Genomic DNA, 9,034 nt, shown 5'->3' with positions numbered 1-9,034 from the left:
ATAAATTTAAGTTCAATTAATCATATTACTAAAGAACTCCCACTTAGATAGACATCCCTTGTGTCATCTAAATGATCACGTGATCCATATCAACCAAACCATGTCCGATCATCACGTGAGATGGAGTAGTTTTCAATGGTGAACATCTCTATGTTGATCATATCTACTATATGATTCATGTTCGACCTTTCGGTCTCAGTGTTCCGAGGCCATGTCTGTACATGCTAGGCTCGTCAAGTTTAACCCGAGTATTCCGCACGTGCAAAACTGTCTTGCACCCGTTGTATGTGAACGTAGAGCTTATCACACCCGATCATCACGTGGTGTCTCGGCACGACGAATTGTCGCAACGGTGCATACTCAGGGAGAACACTTATACCTTGAAATTTAGTGAGGGATAATCTTATAATGCTACCTCCGTACTAAGCAAAATAAGATGCATAAAAGATAAACATCACATGCAATCAAAATATGTGACATGATATGGCCATCATCATCTTGTGCCTTTGATCTTCATCTCCAAAGCACCGTCATGATCTCCATCGTCACCGGCTTGACACCTTGATCTCCATCGTAGCGTCGTTGTCGTCTCGCCAACTATTGCTTCCACAACTATCGCTACCGCATAGTGATAAAGTAAAGCAATTACATGGCGATTGCATTTCATACAATAAAGCGACAACCATAAGGCTCCTGCCAGTTTCTGATAACTTTTACAAAACATGATCATCTCATACAATAACTTATATCACATCATGTCTTGATCATATCACATCACAACATGCCCTGCAAAAACAAGTTAGACGTCCTCTACTTTGTTGTTGCAAGTTTTACGTGGCTGCTACGGGCTTCTAGCAAGAACTGTTCTTACCTATGCATCAAAAACCACAACGATTTTTCGTCAAATGTGCTATTTTAACCTTCAACAAGGACCGGCCATAGTCAAATTCGATTCAACTAAAGTTGGAGAAACAAACACCCGCCAGCCACCTTTGCAAAACAAGTTGCATGTCTGTCGGTGGAACCGATCTCATGAATGTGGTCATGTAAGGCTGGTCCAGGCCGCTTCATCCAAAAACACCGCCGAATCATAAGAAGACGTTGGTGGTAAGCAGTATGACTATTATCAACCACAACTCTTTGTGTTCTACCCATGCATATCATCTACGCATAGACCTCGCTCGGATGCCACTGTTGGGGGACATAGCATGCAATTTCAAAAAAATTCCTACGATCATGCAAGATCTATCTAGGAGATGCATAGCAACGAGAGGGGGAGAGTGTGTCCACGTACCCCCGTAGACCGAAAACGGAAGCGTTAGTTTAACGCGGTTGATGTAGTCGAACGTCTTCACGATCCAACCGATCAAGTACCGAACGTACGACACCTCCGAGTTCAGCACATGTTCAGCTCAATGACGTCCCTCGAACTCTTGATCCAGTAGAGGGTCGAGGGAGAGTTTCGTTAGCACGACGGCGTGGTGACGGTGATGTGATCTGCGCAGGGCTTCGCCTAAGCACTACGACGCTATTACCGGAGGAGTAAACTGTGGAGGGGGGCACCGCACACGGCTAAGAACAATTGATGTGCTATGGGGTGCCCCCCTTCCCACGTATATAAAGGAGGAGGGGAGGAGGCCACCGGCCTAGAGTGGGCGTGCCATGGGGGGAAACCGAATAGGACTCCAAGTCCTATTTGGCCCCCTTCCTTTCTTACGAAGGGGGAAAGGGGAAGGGAGAGGGAAGAGGAGAAGGAAAGGGGGCGTGCCCCCTCCCCTAGTCCAATTCGGACTCCCCATGGGAGGGGGGCGCGGCCACCCCTTGTGGGCTGCCTCCCCTCTCCCCTATGGCCCATGTAGGCCCAATACTTCCCCGGGGGGGTCCGGTAACCCCTCGGTACTCCAAAAAATACCCGAACCACTCCGAAACCATTCCGTTGTCTGAATACCATCTTCCATATCAATATTTCCCTCTCGACCATTTTGAGACTCCTCGTCATGTCCGTGATCTCATCCGGGATTCCGAACAATCTTCGGTCACCAAAACACATAACTCATAATACAAATTGTCATCGAACGTTAAGCGTGCGGACCCTACGGGTCGAGAACTATGTAGACATGACCGAGACACATCTCTGATCAATAACCAACAGCGGAACCTAGATGCTCATATTGGTTCCTACATATTCTACAAAGATCTTTATCGGTCAAACCGTAATGACAACATACGTCATTCCCTTTGTCATCGGTATGTTACTTGCCCGAGATTCGATCGTCGGTATCATCATACCTAGTTCAATCTTGTTACCGGCAAGTCTCTTTACTCATTCCGTAATGCATCATCCCGCAACTAACTCATTAGGCACATTGCTTGCAAGGCTTATAGTGATGTGCATTACCGAGAGGGCCCAGAGACACCTCTCCAATACTCGGAGTGAAAAATCCTAATCTCGATCTATGCCAACCCAAAAAACACCTCCGGAGACACCTGTAGAGCATCTTTATAATCACCCAGTTATGTTGTGACGTTTGATAGCACACAAGGTGTTCCTCCGGTATTCGGGAGTTGCATAATCTCATAGTCAAAGGAATATGTATAAGTCATGAAGAAAGCAATAGCAATGAAACTTAACGATCATTCTCCTAATGATGTGATCCCGTTCATCAAATGACAACACATGTCTATGGTCAGGAAACTTAACCATCTTTGATTAACGAGCTAGTCAAGTAGAGGCATACTAGGGACACTTTGTTTTGTCTATGTATTCACACATGTATCCAGTTTCCGGTTAATACAATTCTAGCATGAATAATAAACATTTATCATGATATAAGGAAATATAAATAACAACTTTATTATTGCCTCTAGGGCATATTTCCTTCATACAGCATACTCACTACTTTCCTATACTCTATACTTGGGTACTACTATGAATGTAAGTATGTCAGCAAGGCTAAAGAGGAGAGGGATGGTCCCATACCTCATATTTTTTGCTTCATGAGTTGAACAAGCCCAGCTTCCATGTCTCGACTTGTGTTAGTGTGACTCAAATAGCCTGCATACACGTCGCCTGCACTGAAGGAGGAGTAGCTCTCTAGGTCCAGTTTAGCCTTGCCTTTTTCCAAGGAAGGAGATTCTTCCTTGGTATTATGCTTGGCTAGCACAGTGGAGGCCCCTGGAACTGTCCCAGTGATAGTCACATCATCAAAGTTCTTCTCAAGGGGGGTCTCTTCAGCTGGCTTGGGAGGAGTCAGCGACTTAGGGCTCGGCGGGTCATGGCTGGCCGCCGGGTTAAGCCAGTGTCCATTTGATCAAGGACGGTAGCATCAATTGACGGCGGTGGGTCATTGACAGGTTCTTCGGGGTCTTGAATGACAGCCTCAGAAATTTCTGCCATCTGCTTCTCTAGTTCAGCAGCTTTGGGATCCTTTGAAGACCTGCCCAGCTTACGTTTCTTGCCCGCTTTAGCAACACCCCTGCAAGAAAGATAAAAAGTTTATGAGTGCAAAGTCATTTATAAACAAATGCAAATACTTACCCTTGGGCGGTCTTGAAACTAGGCATTTGAGTCCCATTAGAATCGCCGGATGACGGAGGCGTCCCCTGATAATTTGAGTCGAAAGGATTAAGAGGTTGACGTGTGAGGCTGCCTAATGGATAGAGAAAGTCCGGATCATGTGGCACCTCATTTCGATGCTTGCGAGGAGCAGGCGTGTTAGGTAAGCCGGAGACGAGATCTTGAGAGCCACCGCTCCGGGTCCTGCGTCTTGACTCGTGTTGTTGTTTCTTCAAAACAAAGTTGGGATCCAAGTGAGCAAGAGGATGAGAAAAATTCACCTTCCGGATGACCCGCTGAATTTTCTTTCTTGGTAAGGATTCTGAGCCAGAGGAAATTATAGTTACCTCTGCAACGTCGGCATGACTGGTCTCTGCCTCTTCCTGAGAGGGATCAGCATCAATAAGTTGCATAAAGAAAAGACCAAGGGAGTCAAGTTCTACCTCTGATTCATCATCAAGTTTGAGCAGCTCTTCAGCTGATGGTTTCTTGCCGCGAGCCGACGCGTGAGTCTTTCCTTTAGCCTTTTTAATTGGCACGACGGCTTGTAATTTCTTCTTCCAGAAAGAAGAGTCGGCCTATGTACAGGTACATATGTGCAATAAGTTAAGGATATAAAGTACAAAAAATGGATATATGAGGAGAAAGGTTTATCCAAGATACTTACAGCTGGAGCTGAGTTAAGCGTGCAGAAGGGGTTTAATCCCACTTTACGGCAATTCTCCAGAGACTCTCCATGCAATGTTTTAACCATGTCAGTGCTTTCCTTATCAGTCAAGGATGTCTGGTTATAGCACTGAGGATCCTTCTGATCACATGTGTATTTACACATTAAGCCGCTGTGCCATCTCAATGGTAAAATTCTCCGAGACCCACGGACCAGATCAACTCCGGATAAGCCGTTGGCTACTAGAGCCCTTATCTTCGAAAATGTAGATGAATATTTAGCCTGTTCTGCAGCAGTAATACGATCTGGAAGCTTGTGAATTGGGCTCAGCCGGAAAGGACGAAAACCCGACAGGGGATTTTCATCAGCTGGAGAGGTATCTTGGCAATAAAACCAAGTATAGTTCTAGTCTTTGGGGTGACTAGGCAGTGTGGCTGCAGGAAAAATGACATCTCTTCGCCTTTGAATGGAAATCCCACCAAGTTCGAGACTAGGCCCATCTGTCATCTCAGTTTGGCAGTTGAGATAAAGGTATTCTCTGAATAGGTCAACCTCATGCTCTTTTTGAAGGTACACCTCACAGAAAACTTGAAAGTTGCATATGTTGGAGACGGAATTGGGGCCAATGTCTTGAGGATGAAGGTTATGGAAGTGCAGAACATCCCGGAAGAACTTTGACCCGGGCGGTGAGAAGCCACGGAGGAGATGATCCGAAAAGACAATAACTATGCCTTCTCGGGGTTGAGGAGTAGTTTTAGAGCCGGGAACTCGCCAGTTAATAACTTCTTTGGATGGCAAAACTCCCATGTCTACATATTCACCTAATGAGAGCTCGGAGACTCTGCTAGTAGCCCAGTCGCAAGAAGTGGGAGCCCTAGTCATAGTTGGTGGGTTAAAAGCTATGAACTAGAGGTAAAAACGTGACGGATTAATATTATGGTGATGAGCCGTTTAAAGGTTATGCGGATAATTTAGTAGCTGTAAGCTGATTATGGATACAAGTTTAATCATTATTATGAAGCATGGAGAAATCTTGCAACCGACCTTATGGAAGGTAAGGTAACTCTCAGGGTGGCTAATATATGGCGAGTTACAGTTTCATGGTTGAGCCGGCCAGGTTCTGGCAGGTTACAAAGTTGTTATCTAAGCCGCCCGAACAAAGAACGGCGGGTCAGTTGTCTATGAAATCAAGGTTGTTGAAATTTTGCTAAGTGTTGGACAAATAAGTTTCGCAAGATGCGGCTATATTTATGGATCTATGGCAGCTCAAAAAGAAAAGTTATTTCTAAACATAAGATGTAGCAGAGAAGAACCAGCGGGCTACACATTGATTCAAAGAGAAATATGATCTATCTAAGATGCAAGATAGAGGTTGAAAAACAATGGCCATTCTAACTGTATATACTTTTGGACTGAGCTACATTTTCTAAGCAATAGATGGATGAACTTGGTTGAACTACGACGAACTTCGTGAACTAGGGCATCCTAATGTGGATCTGAACCAAGGAAGGAGCTTTACTTGAAGATTGGAGTGAAGAGCGGAGGGGTGCCGCGGTTCTCTGGTCTCAACAGGGTGATGCAGCGGCCTTGATGGAGCGGTTGATGCAGCTCAGCGGCGACAGCGGAGCTCCGGTGGCAACGGCCGGCGAGAGGAAGAAGAAGAAGAGAGGGAGACGGGGGTAAAAGTGAAAAAGGGAGCCCCCGTCCCTATTAATAAGGAAACAATAAAATTGCATGCGCAGAAATCGAGGAGACGTCATGATTATCTCAATAGTGGAGGCGCCTTGATTCTTGGACGACCAATTACTGCAAAAAGATCTGTTGTGATGTCATAGGTTTTTCTGGATTTATGTCGCATGACGTCATGGTGGGTTACAACGATTCGTTCAAGGTTAAGCATTGGAAGAGAAGACTCGCCAACCAGAAGCAATGAAGATTGACATGAACAAGTTCAAATAAATCTGGAGCCTAATGTTGGGGATATAACCCCATGGTGTGACCCGCCCAGGAGGGGCCGGGTTACACTATTGGCGATTCAAGAATAAAGACTTAAATGGGCCTAAGAAGACATGAAGACTTGGAGGCGGCTTAAGAGGCGGGCCTGTTGAGGCCCAAGACCTGGAAGTGTGAGCCGCCTGATGGTGACTTGCTTAGCAAGGCAAGGCGACTTAGAAACCGAGTTGGTCACGTTGCGTGAACCGACTTGGACTCTTGTAAGTCCAGGGGCTCGACCTGTGTATATAAAGGCGAGACCCTGCGGCGGGTTAACTCAGAAAACAATTGATTGAGAGCTAGGTCAAGCGATTCTGCTCCCTTGTAATCGATACTCAAGTAATAGTCAACAAAGCAGGAGTAGGCTTTTACCTTGTTGTGAGGGGCCAAACCTGGGTAAACCTTGTGTCCTTTGTCCCGTTCAACCCCTTCAAGCTAACCTAGGTTGCGATGGCTCCACACCTAAGTCCTTTCTCAAGGGCATCTGCCGTGACAAAACCACGACACCCAGGATCGTGGAGATCGAGCACCGGTGAGGGTAGGAGCGAGGAGACCGTGAAGTTTTATACCAAACACTGGTGATAGTAAGGTTAGTAGGGTAACATGGATCATATCCTTGGGGATAAATGAGGTGTAGTCATTGAATGCCCAAAGCTCTTGTCTAATTTCATTATCTTAATTATCGAGGCAACCCCGTGCGACGGATAGGGTCTGCGGTAGGACAACTGATTCCTGATGCATGACTCATGTCGGCCAAGATGTTATTTGGACACATCCCCCACTTCGATCGTAACAAGCACATCTCGACGGGGACTTCCAACGCACAAATTAATATCCTATTTGATCCCAACGCAAATACAAGGTTGTAAGCAACCTCATGCCCGTATCTATTTTTATTATAAGTGTTTGAATCACTATTTCCTTGTTGATCCGGTCAAAAGCTGGATTTGACACTTTCATAAAAGCTTGCTAGAGACCATCGCTTCAAGGGAATCTTCCTCTCGTGGGTTCGAGAACCCAGGGTCACCTCTGGGGAAATAGGTGTGGGATACTCTTTTCTGTTCCAATACCGGATCAATAAAAGGAGGTATCACCTCCTCAAGCAGGTTACTCTAGAGCGTTATTTTACCATCATTTCTTCCCTTGCAAGAAGCTCTAAAATCTTTTTTACAAGCCTTTTCTCTTTCACTAACAGGCCTTTCCATAATCAGTTTGCTCTCAGTTTTCTAGCCTTGACTGCATTTTTTTAACAGTTTATGTATCAAGCCGAACTCCTCTCTACTCCATTTTTGCAACCCATCCTTGACATGTACCCGTGCCTTTGTAACCCGCTGGAGATTTCCATTTGTAGGCACCCACACCGACACATTCTCAACAATTTGTACATAGTTCTCATGTCTAGTCCATGCATTTTCGATTTTGAAAAGTCTGTTACTACTTGCACCAGTTGCCCAGTCCAACTTGGATATACCAATGACCAATGCACAATGGTCTGACTCGGTAGTCTGTACACGATTGATCGTTGACCTGTCAGACAACTCCATGAATCGATCATCCCTTAGGCCCCGTTCCAATCTAACTTAGATATTCTGATTACCTTGTTGCCGGTTATCCCGAGTATAGGGGAGCCCTGAGCAACCTAGATCAGCAAAATGACAGAGGTTAAAGCCATCCATCGTCCACTCCTCCCTTTAAACACCACCAAATTGTTCATTTTCATTTAATACCTCATTAAAATCCCCCACACAAAACCATGGGTTATCATATTCTCCTTAAAGGTATGTGAGTAGCTCCCAACTTCTCTTTCTCTTTGATCTCACCGGTTCACCATAGAAAACCATGAACCGCCATTCCCTACTCCCAGTACTCTCGTTATCAATGTGTGTTCGGTTGTATGATTTTAAATTGTCGATCAAGTCATTATTCCAAAACAACACTAGTCCAACACTCCCCCTCGCTCTTAACACCAAAAGAATGCCTGAGCCCCAAAGTAAACCTTAACTCTCGTAGCAGAGAGTTAGGTCTCCAAGAGAAAGACCAAACACATACGATGCAACTATACCAAGTTGCGAATTTCTTGAACTATCTCGGACTGTCCACAGACCTGAGAGTTTAGACTTAATATATTCATTGCTCTCGGCATTCACGCCCGAGGGGTGTCGTTGATCCTGCTAGAGATTCATCATGCTCACCACTGTCAATAGCCTCCCCATCTACCCCCTTCAACTTCTTCTTGTGTGCATTTTTCCGTGGAGTAGCACTCGGATCCTTGTCATTCCCATGAAATAAGTCCACACTATTTGTCACCTTTGATGAAGGAACCACTTGTATTATTGCTCGATCAGGATTCTCATCGTCTATGCCCCATACACTAAGTCCATGGCCAGTCGCTTCCTTGTTGCAGGTTCCTTCTCAGCTATGGTAACATCTCTTTATATGTTCTGGATTAATGGTATATATGCAGTGCTGGAGGGTTCTGCGAGGCACTTGGATCCAGCTGCATCTCGAATGCAGCATTCCAACGCCAGCTCTTTAGGGATCATAGCTGTTGTTATTGCCTAATAAGAAAATTTCTTCCATTCTCTTTAGTTACGGGAAAACCAAAATTAAAACTATTATTTTATAGCAAGTGCAATTTTCTGTAAAAAAACCCCCTCTCCGAAATCCTCTACGGAATAACGGTACTTCCAAATCCTAATCCTAAAAGGCACCTGCTCCGAAGGAAATTATCGTAAATAGAGGTTTTTAAATCCAGCGCTAAATTGATTTTTTTTCTCAGAATGATTTCTTGATCAAAAGAGGCTTCATAGCTGACGCCA

The sequence above is a fragment of the Triticum aestivum genome, chromosome 3D, assembly GCF_018294505.1.
Source record: "Triticum aestivum cultivar Chinese Spring chromosome 3D, IWGSC CS RefSeq v2.1, whole genome shotgun sequence".
Classification (NCBI taxonomy): Eukaryota; Viridiplantae; Streptophyta; class Magnoliopsida; order Poales; family Poaceae; genus Triticum; species Triticum aestivum.
The sequence above is the reverse complement of the archived record's forward strand: the minus strand, read 5'-3'. Positions refer to the sequence as shown.